The 16,366-nt window shown below is 35.2% G+C and overlaps 2 long non-coding RNA genes and 1 pseudogene across 2 annotated transcripts; 1 reads left to right on the top strand and 2 right to left on the bottom strand.

Annotated features, from left to right (window-relative positions):
* The first annotated feature begins 6,129 nt into the window (after positions 1–6,129).
* On the top strand, positions 6,130–7,170 carry LOC145113379 (protein ANTAGONIST OF LIKE HETEROCHROMATIN PROTEIN 1-like; annotated as a pseudogene).
* Positions 7,171–13,662: 6,492 nt separating this feature from the next.
* Positions 13,663–14,637, bottom strand: LOC145111635 (uncharacterized). Its single transcript, XR_013710338.1, has 3 exons — positions 14,517–14,637; positions 13,888–13,949; positions 13,663–13,799 (listed from the first exon to the last, which is right to left on the bottom strand). It is a non-coding gene; the product is annotated as an uncharacterized LOC145111635 (long non-coding RNA).
* A 229-nt stretch (positions 14,638–14,866) lies between these two features.
* Positions 14,867–16,151, bottom strand: LOC145113754 (uncharacterized). The gene is made up of 4 exons (XR_013710843.1): positions 16,040–16,151; positions 15,726–15,827; positions 15,514–15,576; positions 14,867–14,935 (listed from the first exon to the last, which is right to left on the bottom strand). It is a non-coding gene; the product is annotated as an uncharacterized LOC145113754 (long non-coding RNA).
* Positions 16,152–16,366: the final 215 nt, after the last annotated feature.

Genomic DNA, 16,366 nt, shown 5'->3' with positions numbered 1-16,366 from the left:
CCTGTGGAAGTGGGAACATATTTCTATGGATTTTATCACCAAATTGCCGAAGACTGCGAGGGGCGTCGATGCAATTTGGGTGATCGTTGACCGGCTGACGAAGAGCGCTCACTTCCTTGCCATCAGTGAGAGCTCTTCTGCAGAGAGGCTGGCCGAGTTGTATGTGAGAGAGGTGGTATCGCGTCATGGAGTACCGATCTCGATTGTGTCGGATCAAGATGTACGTTTCACTTCCAGGTTCTGGAAGAAGTTCCATGAGGAGTTGGGTACGAGGTAGCATTTCAGTACCGCCTACCACCCACAGACGGACGGATAGAGTGAGCGGACGATTCAGACGCTCGAGGACATGCTTCGAGCATGTGTTAGACTTCGGAGGAAGTTGGGACACGTACTTGCCATTGGCTGAGTTTTTCTATAATAACAGCCACCATTCGAGTATTGGTATGCCTCCCTTCGAGTTGTTGTATGGGAGGAGATGTCAGACTCCCATTTGCTGGGCAGAGGTAGGGCAGCACGTGATGGGTAGCACTGAGATAGTGCTTCAGACGACTGAGCAGATACAACAGGTCAGGCAGAGGTTGTTGACAGCTCAGAGTCGCCAGAAGAGTTATGCGGATAGGCGACGATCCGAGCTTGAGTTTCAGGTGGGAGACTTCGTACTCCTGAAGGTGTCTCCTTGGAAGGGAGTGATACGATTCAGGAAGAGGGGCAAGCTGGGGCCCCAGTACATTGGTCCGTTCAGGGTGACCGCGAGGGTGGGCAGGGTAGCGTATCGTTTGGAGCTACCTGCGGAGTTGAGCTAGATTCATGATACATTCCACGTGTCTCAGTTGAGGAAGTGTATAGCCGACGAGTCGGCGGTGGTACCACTGGAGGATATTCAGGTGGATGCAAGCCTGAATTACGTTGAGAGGCCAGTCGCGATTGTGGATCGTAAGATCAAGGTTCTGAGGAACAAGGAGGAGCCCCTGGTTCAGGTCCAGTGGCAACATCGGAGAGGGTCCGAGCTGACTTGGGAGCCGGAGCTGGAGATGCGGGAGCGGCATCCAGAGTTATTTGCAGAGCGAGACTTCGAGGACGAAGTCTGATTCTAGTGGGGGAGAATTGTAACATCCGGATTCCCAGGTACTCTATGTTATTCATTTATTTTGAGTTTGAGAGAAGGACTCCACGAGTCGACGCCTAGACTCGTCGAGTAGGATCGCGTTTTGCTGACTGGATTAATGAATGGACTCGACGAGTCGGCAGTGTGACTCGACGAGTCCGTGCTGGCGGCATAAACCCTAAATCTTTGGGCCTGTGCCCTATTTAAGGGTCCTTATAGCCCTCATTTGCGGCTACCAGTCCAGAGAGAGAAACCCTAGAGAGCTTGGGCGAGTTGTGTGTGATAGCAAGCCATTTTAATCCTTTTTGGTGTTGTTTTGCAAAGAAGAAGGTGTTTCCAGCTAGAGGAGGTCAAGAGGATTGCTAATCCGTGGTTTTCAAGCTTGGATCTGCAGTATTGAGGTAGCAAATCGAACTCTCCTTCTGTTTTGGTTAAGATCTATGAATCTAGGGTTTTCTATACCCTTTTTATGGCTTGAATTGATGAGTTTATGGTCCCTTTGTGTGTTAGACTTCAGATCTGGACCCATAGAGGTCCAGAGAGCATTATCCATCTTGCTTTATGAAGTGTTATGGAAGGAATGAACTTAGGTTGCCATTTTTGAGGCTATTTCTTCAAAAAGAACCATATATGTGTTGCATGAGTGTAAAGGTTTCACCTTTACGTGATTAGTGGGTATGGAAAGGTCAGATCTATAGGTTAGAGAAACGGATTTGACCTCAGAAGGTCATTTGAGTGTTGCCATGGACGCTACTCGCCGAGTTCATAAGTGGACTCGACGAGTCGAGTCGGGGTTGCCCTACGATTCGTAACAGGAGTAACTCGTCGAGCGAAGGGATGACTCGACGAGCCAAGTGAGGCTATAAGGATTCAGAGGACCCGTATGGACTCGCCGAGTCGCCCATGTGCACTCGACGAGTCGGGTCAAAGTTTGACCGTTGACTTCAGTTGACCTTAGGGTTTTGGTCAAGCTGATTCAGGAGAGTTCAGGGAGGGGTAGAATGGCCTTCTACCCAATCTAGAGGTGAGACTATGAGAGGGTATTGATCAGGAATGTTATTCGGATGATAGGAGGAGGCTAGGTCGGGACGTCAAGCACGAGAGTTTATCCGACTTCGTACGAGGTGAGTCTTCTCACTATACTGTACCTGGGATGGTACCTATGTGTGACCGGAAGGTCTTATATGCTATGAGATGTATGTGTTGTATGCTGTTATATGATATGTATGTGCTATGTTTGTTATGAATGAGAAGGACCGGAAGGTCATTATGATGTGGACCGGAAGGTCATGATGATATGGACCGGAAGGTCATTATGGGTAGGACCGGAAGGTCTACCAAGGTTGTGGGACAGAAGTCCTCTGAGACACAGTAGCCGGAAGGTCTTATAGCCTTGAGTGGCGTATGTGCGTATGTGGTATTTTGGGGAACTCACTAAGCATTTATGCTTACAGTTGTTGTGTTATGTGTTTCAGGTACTAGCGAGGATCGCCGGAAGGCGCCGGCATGATCCGTACACACTCATGGAGTTTATGTCTTGAGATTCTGGGATATGTTTTGTTATGATAACATTGGATACGTTATGTTTTGATATTACCTTATGAATAAAAGTATGTTTTAAAAATGAAAAATTGTTTTGGAAATTTACGTTGTTACATAGCTTGATGTTATTTTAAGTAAACTATACATTCCAAATGACCATTTTCCATTTTAATGGTAAACTGTGCCAAGTGTCGTGAATGGTCATGACATACTAAGTAATTTTAGACAAAATAATACAACAAACAATCAATATATAGTACTCTTGAGATTCGTAACCTATTTAGTCCGTATTGGGTTGATGTTCTTGAATCTTGAGATATTGAGTCAATACATGTTAATGTCCATCGCACATTACACATATCACAATTATCTTTAGCAAAAACCAAAAATCAATATCAAGATAGGCCATTTATATATGCAAGCAAGGAATCCTATTGGAATGATTCAAGCCAACCAATAAGATAAAACCAAATTAAAAGATATCAAGTATGAAATGACCAGTCCCTTTTTATGTCAATTCTATTGAGTCTTGACTTAAATAAACCTTATAATATATATATGTTACATCTTATTAATAATCACAATAGTAATTGGTAGCTATGATATAGCCGGTTATTATTAAAAAAAATTAAAGGAGAAGGGTTTGAACTTTGAACTTTAAAGCCCTTCATATTACTAATCTTATGTTTATTTATTTATTTATTTATTATTAAAAGTCAGTTGACCTAACCCTATTAAGCAAAATGTTTAAAACTTGATGGGTGTGTTACCAAACCGACTAAAAGTTACTACTTAGGCCATCTCCAATGCATTGAACTCTTAAGAGTTCAATGGATTGCCACATCAACATTCCACTAACTATACCATTTAACCTATTAAACTCTACACTCCATTAAACTTTTAAGAGTTCAATGGATTTCCACATCACCATTTTAATTTTTTTTATAAATAATATTAATAAATAAAACTAGAATATTACATTAATTAGAAATTCAAAGTTACAATTACTAAATATTAATTAAAGATTACAATTTAGAAATTAAAAGTTACAAATAATATACTAAATAAAAAGTACAAAATCTAAAATACAAATTTTACTACATATTGTATTTTATTTTAATCTCGTCATATCAGTTTCTCCAAATTTCATGTCCATCTTTCGACATGGTACTGGGATCCCTGAAAATGATTGAAATTTCCTTTTCTTCTTTAATTTTCATCTTTCTTTCTTTCAATGCATTCATCATATCCAAAGAGTTTTGGTAGCGTTCAAAAGTCTTTTTACTTTCTTCTATATGTTTTTCAAGTATTTCATCAAGCCTATTACCAGATGACGAAGTGGAATTGGTAGCTTTCCCTTTTGCTGCTTTTTTTTTGCTGCATTCCTACCAATTGGACGAGTTGTAACTTCATCATTATCCAGGTTAATAAAAGATTATGTATTTGATGAAGACATAGATGCCCCAGATGCAATGCTTGAACCTTTCCATTTCTGTTCATTTTTAACTATATTCCAAATATGTTTGTGCCTAAAATCGGCACCATATCTAGCATGATAATGCTCAAAAGCTGCACTTTTGAGATCATCCTCAGACCATCCACTGAGGTATTGACTTTTCAACACTATATACATTTGATTAAATGCAACTACAAATGGGTTTATGTAATGCCAATGAGTTTTGAGGTTGGCTTGAGTTCTTGCAATGTTCGACGTGTTGCTTTTTTCGTAGTACGCACTAATTCGTCGCCAACACTCTTTATCACGTTGTTGACTTCCAGTAATGCTATCTTCTGAAATTTGTAGCCAAGCTTTTGCCAACAACGTTTTTTCTTCTTTGCTCCAGTTTTTTTTTTTTTTTTTTTTTTTTTTTTTTTTGTCATTTGTTGGTAGGAGTTTCTGTTGGTGTTGGCTCATTTTCTGGAATATGGGGAGGATCCGGGATGGTAGAATCTGGGTATTCATTTTGGTATGAATGTTGTGAATGATTATTTGGATTTGGGTATGGATATTGTGGATAATTGTTTGGACTTGGATATGGATATTGTAGATGATTGTTTGGATTTGGGTATGGATATTGTGGATAATTGTTTGGACTTGGACATGGAATCAGGTTGGTAGATGAGAATATAATATGTTCATCTTTATTTGTAGAGTTGAACATCTTGTATGCATTTGCCTTTAATTTGAATTTCATTTGACTTTAACTTGAATTTCACTTTACTTTAATTTGAATTTCATTTGACTCTAATTTCAATTTCAATTTACTTCAATTTCAATTTCATTTAACTTTAATTTGGATTTCATTTGACTCCAATTTCAATTTCATTTAACTTTAATTTGGATTTCATTTCACTTTAATTTCAATTTCATTTTACTTTAATTTCAATTTCATTTGAATATAATTTGGATTTCATTTTACTTTAATTTGGATTTCATTTGAATATAATTTGAATTTCATTTGAGTCTATATTTTTGCTATAAAAGAATACAACCTTTTTATTATTTCATACCTACCAATTCAAACTATTTCTTATTTCTTTCTCATACGATGTCATCATCATCCTCAGATGATTCTGCTTCTCAATTCATAATTGTAGGAAAATATAGGGTTTGTGGTGGTGATCTGGATACCAACTTGGATCGTGAGAACACTTTCCAAACTAATATTTCTACCCTATTCCTGGGTTGCAAGAAATTCATCCTAGGATAATCCAAGTGGATACTTACGATTCTAGGCTTAGAAATCGTAAGCCAATTTGCTAGAGAGATTCTGTGAGAGCTTGATGAAAACGAGAGCTAAAATTCGTCACCCTCTTCTGAGAAGGAAAAGCCGTTTATATATTAAACGAGATTAGGGTTTCATTAGGGTTGGTCCGTCATTTCTAACTTTGGAAGCAAGTCAAGATAATCCGGATCTAATGAGGATTTAGGGTTACCAAAACTAACGAGATTCATTAGTTTTACCATAATCACCCTCAAGAAATTGAATTTTCCACTATGTTCCCATAATCACCCAGACAGGGGCTCTGCCCCTTAGACCCCGCTAGGGGCGCTGCCCCTAGACCCCGCCAAAGGGGTGCTGCCCATTTGGAAACCCTGGACCCAGGGGTGCTGCCCCCAGACCCCCGACTAGTCGTCGAACCGGTTTCTAATTCGATCGTATACATGCGTACACTCCGCACCAACCCCTACATATATTAGAGTACAAATTAAGAAGCCCCTTAGCTCACATGTTAGTTCCAGTTACATAAAATGACATGGTGACACTAAAATCACCAACAATAATCAACCATCTCACAAGTAATTCTACATTTTCAACTATATAAGGAGCTAAAATGCTTGGAAGCAGAACAATCAAATGTTGAAAGTTCTACGTCCTGGACAAAGTCGAATATATATAGATAGAAATCGTGAAGAAGGACATAAACGTCTTTGGAAAGACTATTTCAATGAGCATCCTGTTTTCCCACCTCAAACGTTTAGACGAAAATTTCGAATGAGGCGAGAACTATTTTTTCAAATAGTTAACGGTATCTATAACCATTCTATTTATTTTCAACAAAGAAAAGATGCTTTAGGAAACAATGGTCTTTCCCCTTTACAAAAATGCACTGCTGCCATACGCCAGTTGGCATATGACACAACTGGTGACCTTTTTGATGAATACATACGAATTGGTGAATCAACTTCAATCGAATGTCTACAAAACATTTGTCGATGTGTGATTGAGGTTTATTCAAGCCATTATTTGAGAAAACCTAATGCTAATGACATCCAAAATTTAGTACGAAAACATTCAGAAAAGCACGAGTTTCCTGGTATGCTTGGAAGTATTGATTGCATGCATTGGCCTTGGAAAAATTGCCTCGTTACATGGAAAGGTCAATATACTCGAGGTGATCAAGGTTGTCCAACAATTATGCTGGAAGCAGTTGCATCACAAGACCTTTGGATATGACATGTATATTTCGGGGTTGCCGGGTCTAACAATGATATTAATGTACTTAACCAGACACCGTTATTCAATGATGTATTACAAGGTTAGGCTCCTGAATGCAATTTTACTGTTAATGGAAGAACATACACAAAAGGATATCTTGCAGATGGTATATATCCTGAATGGGCTACAATGGTAAAAAGTTTTCCACATCCGGTTGACCCAAAAAGGATAAAGTTTAAAGAAATGCAAGAGGCTGCAAGAAAGGATGTGGTGAGAGCATTTTGTGTTCTTCAATCTCGTTGGGCAATTGTACGAGGTCCAACAAGATCTTGGCAATTTAAAAACATAAAGGATATTATGTATACATGCATTATATTACATAATATGATCGTAGAAAATGAAGGAAATGCAATTAGTAATTTGTTAGATGATGTTGATCCTCCTCAACGTGTGAATCGAGGACCTGTCGAAGAAGTTCAATATCAAATTCAAAGAAACTCTGAACTACGTGATAATGCAGTACATCATGCTCTTCGACATGATTTAATGGAGCATATTTGGGAATGTTTTATTAATATGTAATTTCACTATGTTGTATTATAATAAATAAGATGTTATCTTTTTAAAATGTTTTAAGATTTATATATTTTTTTATTGTTTAGAATAAAAAATATGAAGTAACTTAATAAATTAAATTATTGAATATAAAATAAAATAAAGTATAAATAAATAAATATATGTATATATATATATATATATATATATATATATATATATATATATATATATATATATATAGGAGTAGGATCAAATGAGAACACCTAAAAGGTTGAGAACGCGAGAACAGATCTGGACCATCTAATTCTTAAGATGTGTGGCTATAATTAATTGTTATTTTTCTAATTATTAGTACATTTAAATTTTAAATTTTAAATTAAAGAAAATTATAAAGGCTATTAAGGTAAATAAGCATACCCTAATTTGGTAAACTCCTATAATTACTCTGTGTTACTCTATTTTGTTGACCTAATCTCAAAGAACATTCAATCGACATCATCATCTCACCGCCTCATCTCATAAAACATATCAGAAGCCGACCAAGACCATAGAGACGGAGGAGGCCATAAAATCAGCGAAAGAGCACTCATACAACTCGATTTTAGTTCATTAGTTTTCATTGGGGATTCTAGACCAGCGAATCGATTTCAATTTGGAAGGTATGGTCTCGATTTTGCTTGAATGTTGCTGTGAAGATAAAGGCTGATGATGGAGGCTATGTCGATGGTGGTTTCCTAGTTATGAAGGGTGAAGGTTATCGACATGTCATGATGATAATGACGGGTACGATTAGGGCTTCCTTTATCTTTCCTTTATCTTTCATTTATTCATAATCGATTCATTGATATCTTACGTTTCTTCGATACGACACCATGCCTTCTATTTTCTTTTCACGTGATTGCTTCCATTTTAAGCAGTCTCAAATTCCATTTCTTTTTGATCTCCATCTCTTTCACTTTAAAGCCCTAACTGTTGGATCTACTTAGCCTTTGGATGTCATTTTTCTCATCATCTTTTTAACAGGTACATATAGAGGAATGAAAAAGAAGAGCTTATGATGAATTGCAACAATTTCATTCTAGAGGTTGGCTCAGGTGGGCTCCCGTCCCAGAACATACACGTTTTTTTGGCCGGGAGGCACTTCAATCAGAGACAAAACAAGGTAATTTTACTTTTGACTCCTTTTTTTACTAACATCTATTTAGGCACATGGTTTAATGTCTTATTAGCTCAAGCAATCTGACTTGCAAGTTTTATGTGTTAAATTGAAATCTATCTATCCAATTATTATTGTCCAAAATTTGGACAACAAGGGTATTGTTGTCCAAAATTTGTAATCTCCTTTCTGTAATTCTAATTATCAGTTGATCATGTCTTCGTTAAATCTGTTCTTGCAAATAACCTGTGAGTATGGATGAATTTTTTGTGCAATCTGATAGTAGGCCAACCTTCCTCATGGGAAATTCTTTGAATTTTTCTGTTACGTTTGAATGCTCGACAAAGGTAAACAATATTGTCAATATCCAATGCTTTATTGCTAATCAGAGAGATGCGAGAGAAAGTTTTGAACTGACTATGAAGGTTTTGAGAGTTCTTCCATATGGGTTTTATGGAGGTCCTTTGGATTTTTTTGAGAAGATGAAAGGTGAAGAATTTGAGCTAGAGGAGAATGAAAAATTGTATTATGTTCTATATTTTTTTAGATGTATGTTATATTATATTTTGATGAATTCATTTATGTTAGAATGTGTATTTATTTATGAATAGCAGTGTATTCATTTGTGAATAGCAGTGCATTCATGTGTGAATGAATATATTTATTTATGATTAGAGGTATTCATATATTCATTTTTAAATAACAGGGTACTTATTTGTTAATAGCAGTGTATTCATTTGTGAATAACAGTGTAATCATGTGTTAATTAGTGTATTTATTTATGATTAGATGTATTCTTTTTATGAAGAAATGATAATTTTTACACTCTTTTTATTTTCAGTTGATTGAAAAAAGGAATTGAATTACTTGTAAATTGATGTGTATTCATTTGTGATTGGAGTAGTATCAGATTTTTTGAAAAAAAATCATTTAATTATGAATACAAATGTATTAGTTTGGGGTTCGATTTCTATTCATTTTTTTGAACACTAAAAAAACGTGAAATAGGAGAAAAAAATTGATTTTTTTAAGAAAAAAAATAATTTTTTTTTCAGTTTTAAAATAAATTTTGATAAAAATGTTTTTTATATTTCATTAATAAGAAAAATAAAAAATCGAATATTTATTTCTTTTTTGGTAACTGATCCTAAATTTAAGGGAATTTGATTGAATTTTATTTTATTTTAATTTATTTAAAATATATAATTACTAATATGCCCTTATATATTGATTGGTCAAGAATTGTTCTCGCGTTCTCAACCTTTTAAGTGTTCTCATTTGATCATTGCCACATATATATATATATATATATATATATATATATATATATATATATATATATATATATATATATATATATATTGTTTATTGCAAAAAAAAAATTAAATGTTACTTTCTATATAAATACAGAAAGAAAAACAAAAAAAAAATAAAGAAAAAATAAGTTTTTATAATAAATTGAGAAAAAGAAGAAAGAAAGAAATTTTTTTTTTATAGTAAATTGAGAAAAAAAAATTCCATACCATCGTTGAATGGGGATTAAACCCACATTCATTCAACCCTTCCCACAATGCATATTATATCTATTCAACTACCAATGTCAACACCTTTTTCTCATTAAACTCCCCATGGAATCCCCATTCCGTAGGGGTGTAAACGAGCCGAGTCGAGCCGAATACTACCAAGCTCGAAGCTCGGCTCGACTAAAATACTCGAGCTCGAAACTCGGCTCGAACTCGACTCGAGCCTTGATTTTAAGCTCGGGCTTGGGCTCGTGAAATACTCGACAGTCTTGAGCTCGGCTCGGCTCGACTCGACTAATATTTAAAAAAAAAAAATCAAAATCACTAAATTGAGTAAGAAATATTAAACATTCCACATGCAAATGTCCAAACTACCAAAAAAACCACTATTAATAACCTAATATCAATATAACATCAACCATATATGTCATAAATGAATAATTATAAAGAAATGACATATATGTTATAAATGAACAATTATAAACAAATGACATATATGTAAATTACACTAAGCTCGACTAAGCTCGCGAGTCTTACAAGCTGAGTATTTTAGTACTCGAGCTCGGCTCGATAAGGTACTCGAGTAGCTCGAGCTCGAGCTCGAGCTCGGCTCGATTAAGGTCGAGTCGATTTCGAGTATTTTCCGAGTCGGACTCGAGTTTCTCACGAGTTGTGGCTTGTCTCACTTACACCCCTACCCATTCCCAATGGCCTTACTACATACATATGTGATCACAGTAAAACGGACGATGTTCACTTGTTTACTCTCTTTAAATCAAAGAGATTAACAAAGTACACTTAATTTGGTCACTCTCGAAAGAAAAATCATAGTAAAGTGCAAATGTTGTTTCTTTTATTTCATGTCATGGATATCGTTGTTATATTTACATTTACAACACTGGATTATATATATTGCACAAGAAAGAAAGAAAATTAAAACACAATTCACACATGTATGTCAGAACCATTCTGCACCCTTCGGTTCATTCATATATACATAGAGATGAGAGTGAAAGACAAAATGGCGACTTGGGGTTTCATCTATTGCTATTAAGAGGGAAATAAAGACATTGGAATTACGAACTATTTGTACAATTTACCGATTAAGAGTAGGTTCTTTCTGATTAACCTCCACAACCCCCTCCACAACCACCACCACCGCACCCACCACCACCACATCCTCCACCATCTCCACCGTCCCCACCACCATCTCCACCATCCCCACCACCACCACAACCTCCGCCACCACTATCACTAACAATTACAGCGGCTGTAGCTAAAGAAGCTGCAGCTCCAGCGAGAATAACCACTCCTGCTTTTTTTGTAGCGGAAGTGGTGGTGGTGGTTTTACCAACTTCAAGGTCACGAGCTGCCCGGATTGGTGGTGGAACTTTGGTTTTCTTTTTTCTACCATTAATCTTACAGAGACAACACAAGAGAATTACTGCTGTAGCAACTGAAGCACAGACTATGAGAACAATCGCATATGTTTTCATATTGTTCTAGTTGATGAGAATAAAGTGTTGGCTTGTTATCCCTTTTTATAGCATTAGGTTGCTTAAACATTCATGATATACATACAATTAATAAACTTCATTTGTATTAAAAAAAAAGAGACTTTGTCAAAGAAGTGGAAATGAAGTAGAAATTATAGGAAACTTGAGATAATTTGAGTAATTAATTATAGTCAACCGAGCTTGCTACATTTCATGGAAGTTTGATTAGAAGACTTTTGTCTTGTGAATGATATAATATTAGTCCTGGGGTTGCAATACCAAGAACCGCATGAACATGGTCGGTCTGGTGTCTGTTCAATTCTTATGTTACTGCATTTGGAAGCAGTTGTTGGTTTTCCTTTGCTTCATTTGTTGTGTCTAGTATTCCTTTTAAAATAACAAAATGAAACGCCTAACACAAAGATATAGTTAAATATACAAGATCGATGATACAAATTAAATAAAACCTTTTCTCTACAATTTTAGAATCACCGTCGGAAGACTTCAAGAATATAAAGCCTAATATTAGTAATATACAGGAAACGGAATCTACCTGAAACTAGAGGTGCACAAACCGTATTTTTTTCCGAACCGGTTCGGTTCCAGTCAACAAAGTCAAAAACCTGTTCACCCCTAAACCGGTTCACCACCAAAATAATCCGAACCTATGCAAACCGGTTCACTATAAACTGGTTTGTAAGAACCCGTTCAAAAAACCGACGGGCTGCATTCTTTTTTAGGTTTTTGCTTTTGTTTTTGGGCTAAAGAGGGTAATATATGCACGGGGTAATTTTTGTTTTGATGAATTTGATCAAAATGGATGGTTTCACAATAAAAAATAAAAGAAACGAATACATATGTATATATGCATCGAATTGAGAAATTGAGTTAAGACACATTTTGGAGCAATTTTCAACATTTCTTTTTTACTTTTTTGTATTTTATAATGGAAACTAGAGGGGTTACCCGCGCAACAGAGTGTGTTTGTTTTCTGAGACAAATAAGGAAGTACGTTGCATAAATTGGTATCCAAATTAAAGTATGTTGCTATTCTGTGTAATTTGCCATCAATCGGATGGTGGAAATGTAAGCAGAAATTGATTACTTAATTGGTCCTTGTGGAAGAATTATTTTTTATAATGGTCACTTTTGATAAAAAGATTACAGAGTTGGTTCCTATGATAAAAAAACATTACCAAAATGGTCCGTTTGTAGAAAAATATTACAAAAATGGTCTGTTTACATAAAAATATTACAGAAACAGTCCATGTACACAAAAATACCACAAAAATGACAACTGTGGTAGAGAAACATTACTGAATTTCTCTCTGTGGCATAAAAACATTACAAAATGGTCTTTGCTGCAGAAAATGTTTACATAATTGGTCCTTCTGTAGAAAAACATTACAAAATTGGTCCATGTACTGGAAAAGATTAGAGAATTATATTTTTATATCTTGTACTTAGCTCATTATTGGACTAAATGTAATAAATAGGACTATGATATACATTGCAAATTTACCTTTTTGCCATTTTGCAAAACTAAATACTTACAAAAACTTATCAACAAAAATGATTACTGTTAGAATCCAATCCCTGCAACACATTTTGCTAATCCTATATAACTTTGATAGAATTGCATGAAGAAAGTAATTGACATGATTGAAAAAATCCTAATTTATTAAAGATAATTACCAATTTAGCATACCAGGGGTAGGATAGTCCCTTGAAATTACAATTGATCTTCGGGGTTCATTTCAGAAAGCAATTGTCTCCTTTAACAGTTACCTGATTTCAACACACAATTGGGCATTCGTTAATTTTAATACATGCTTGCAGACATAGGATAAAGAAATGTACTTTTATTTATTTCTATTACAAAAACAGTAACGTAATTTCCATGTCAACTCCTCATATTAAAATTGATGAATATTATGGAATTTGGGTTTTTGAATGTAAGGGTAAAATGGTGATTTTGTCTGACTATAATAGTTTATTCAGTCTAGAAAACAACAAAAAACCTTTGGTAACTTTTTAATTTTTTATGTCGGTTTAATTTCTTTACCAACTATAAGGTCAGTTTAATCATACCGGACTAAATGGGGAAAAAAAGAATTATTGTTGAGTGTAAAAAAGAAGACCTGTTACCTGTTGCAGAGTATATTGAGAAAAAAAACCAAAAATATTAGCATGCTCCCATAGGTTTGATGATTCCTGCAGACTCCTGAAGTGAGTGGATGGTTAATATTTTAACATTAAAAATATAGTAGAAAAATCAAATGAAGCACTTACCTAAAGATATTTTGGAGTAGAAGTATACTTACCTAATTGTTGAGATACAAAAAGCCTCGTCATCCCATCCATTTTAATTTGTCATTGTTCAAGTGACTGAAGTTTTCCTGACACAATTTAAAAAAAAAAAGAAGAAAAAAAAAGAACTCGTTCACAACCTTCATGTTTTTCCTCGAAAAACCATTCCTGTAACAAAACCAATTTCATATGTAAGTAATTTAATTTATAGAATGATTTTGATTAAATCGGATACACCAAAAAAAATAAATCTTGCCTGTTTAATTTTAGACAACTCTGTGAACAAATCATCAGGATTCAATTAAGTGGTGTGTACCCCTGAATATAGAATGAAAATGGAAGTGGTCTTGAAAGTTGAAGATCAAAATGAACATGGGAACATCCGGATAATAGAAAACCCTCTAACACGGAAGCATATTTATTAGTGGTTTTACCAAAACAATAGAAGATGATACCCTTTATGCTTTGTTAACTACATCAGTCACGTAATTACAGAGAATTAGAAGTTTTTACCTTTTCAATTTCGTCAACTTTGAAGGACCTAATTATAGCAGTGTCATTCACATGCTGAACAACCGAATGCTATAACAATGTAGATTTTTCAAAGTACAACGCCTTAATAAGGAAAAGAGCAATGATTTAATAGAAAGGAAAGAAAGTATAATGCCATAATGAACCAATAAAAGAAAGTATGTTGCTATCTCTTGTAGTATAACCCTATGGATGCCATTTCGATGCAGATACTTGCTATCGGGAAAAAAAGAAATTAAAAAAAAAATAGAAAAAATTTTAAAAACAAACTATAACCTTATACTTGGGACATTATTGTAAAGTATGATGATAGTAAATTTTTATACAAAAGAGGGATAAGATAGAAAGGCTTACATATGTTTAACATCTTCAAGGCCTACAGGGCCAGACCGACTCAAACCAGGGGTAATTCTGACTTTTGTCAAATCTATTTCTAATTTGTTTGATGTAGATAAGTATCCATCGTCACCTTCAGCATCATCTTCACCCACATGTCGATGTCCAAATAAAGAAAACCTGTAGTGAGTTTAGCTAAAACCAAATCCAAAGTCCAAACCACATAAATTACTTTTTTTGTTTGCCAAAGCCATAACAACATAAGGAGTAGAAGAAGGGTCACTTGATCCATTGCTGAAAAGAACCCCATATGGTTTCATTTTAAGTGTCTTAGATTTACAATAAACGATGCCACATACTGCTATTGATGCTAAAGTCTACAATGTTGGTAAAGTTCCCTTTGTATCATATCCATCTCCTGCATACTACCTAACAATCTACATAAAATGAAGATTTATTATCAACAAAATCTCAAAAGTACTGTGATTGAATCAGAAAATGTAACATAACATGAAGGATGAATAATAAGAATCAAGGAGATTGAGAAAGGAAAATTGAAGAAAGTATTGACATATCATCTGATTTGAGATATTAACGATAAAATAGTTACAGTTATATCATCCGCCTTTTTCTTTGGCTTATAATCAATAACCATAGGTGAACATTCATAATTAGGAGACCTCCAAAAGGTTTTAAGTACCTACCAATGCAGGGTTTTCACAGGTTAGAATTTGGTTGCAAACGAAAAGGTTTAAATACCATCTGTCGTATTAAATCAAAATAGGAAAACATGAGAGAAAAGAAAGGAAAAAGACTGAAACCATTCAAGTTACATATGTTTAGAATTCGAAATCAAATTGGGAATATTTTGGGAAGAACAGGTCTCTTAAACTATCCAAATGCAGAACAAAAAACAATCAATACACTTCCCAAAAGCTGGCACAATCAGAACTTCATAATTGTCAATAAAACATAAACCCTAAACTTATAGAATGACAAAATGAAAGAAATTAACCTTGAAGGTAGGCAAATTCCCAGCAACTACTCATCTCTATATTTGACTTTTCTACAACCTAATCTGCATCAAAACACATAAATTTCAACTCCGATGGAAAAACTGAAACAAATTCTAACAAATTCAATTACAAAAGCTCCATCGTCATATGAAGTTAAGTAGAAATCAACTAAAAAAACATCTAACAGATAAAAGATGATATGATCAGACACCTTCAGCGAAGAGCATATGAACAAAGTTGACGATAAAGATTGAAACCAGGTTAAATCCCCAGCAACCACTCATCACAATATTCCTCTTTTCTACAACCTAATCTGTAAAAAAACACACAAATTTCAACTCAAATAGAAAAACATAAAAAATTTCCATCAAATTCAACTAAAAAATCTACATCTTCATATGAAGTTGAGTAGAAATCAACCGAAAAAAAAATTCGAATAGAGTGAAGAGCATATGATCAGACACATAGTGTATAGTTTAGATTTGAGGTCGGGTAATTACAACCCCCAATCAATTCTTCGTTCACCTCAAAAGGAGATGTTATCCGTCGTTTGGGAAGGAGACAATCTTTGTCGCCCAAAAGTTCTTGGGCTAAGGAGGCGGTGGTCGATTGATCCAAACGATGATGGTGGGTGATAATCGATAGTTCAGGACGGTAAGCGATGATGATGATGGAGGTAGAACGGAAACAGATCGGGTTAAGGAGAACCTAGCGAAGAAGGCGAGCGGTGGAGAAGATGGAGTAGACATCGACTGCAGCACATAGAAACCCTAGGAAGATTACTTTGCAGCGATGAGCATTGGTGGAGCGGTGGTGGGGAGTTAGACCTGTGGTGGGTGCACAGAAAAGCGG

This window comes from Lactuca virosa, chromosome 5, assembly GCF_052849685.1.
Source record: "Lactuca virosa cultivar CGN04683 chromosome 5, Lactuca_virosa_CGN04683_v6, whole genome shotgun sequence".
In the NCBI taxonomy this organism is placed as follows: domain Eukaryota; kingdom Viridiplantae; phylum Streptophyta; class Magnoliopsida; order Asterales; family Asteraceae; genus Lactuca; species Lactuca virosa.
This window is presented reverse-complemented; position numbering and strand designations above follow the sequence as displayed.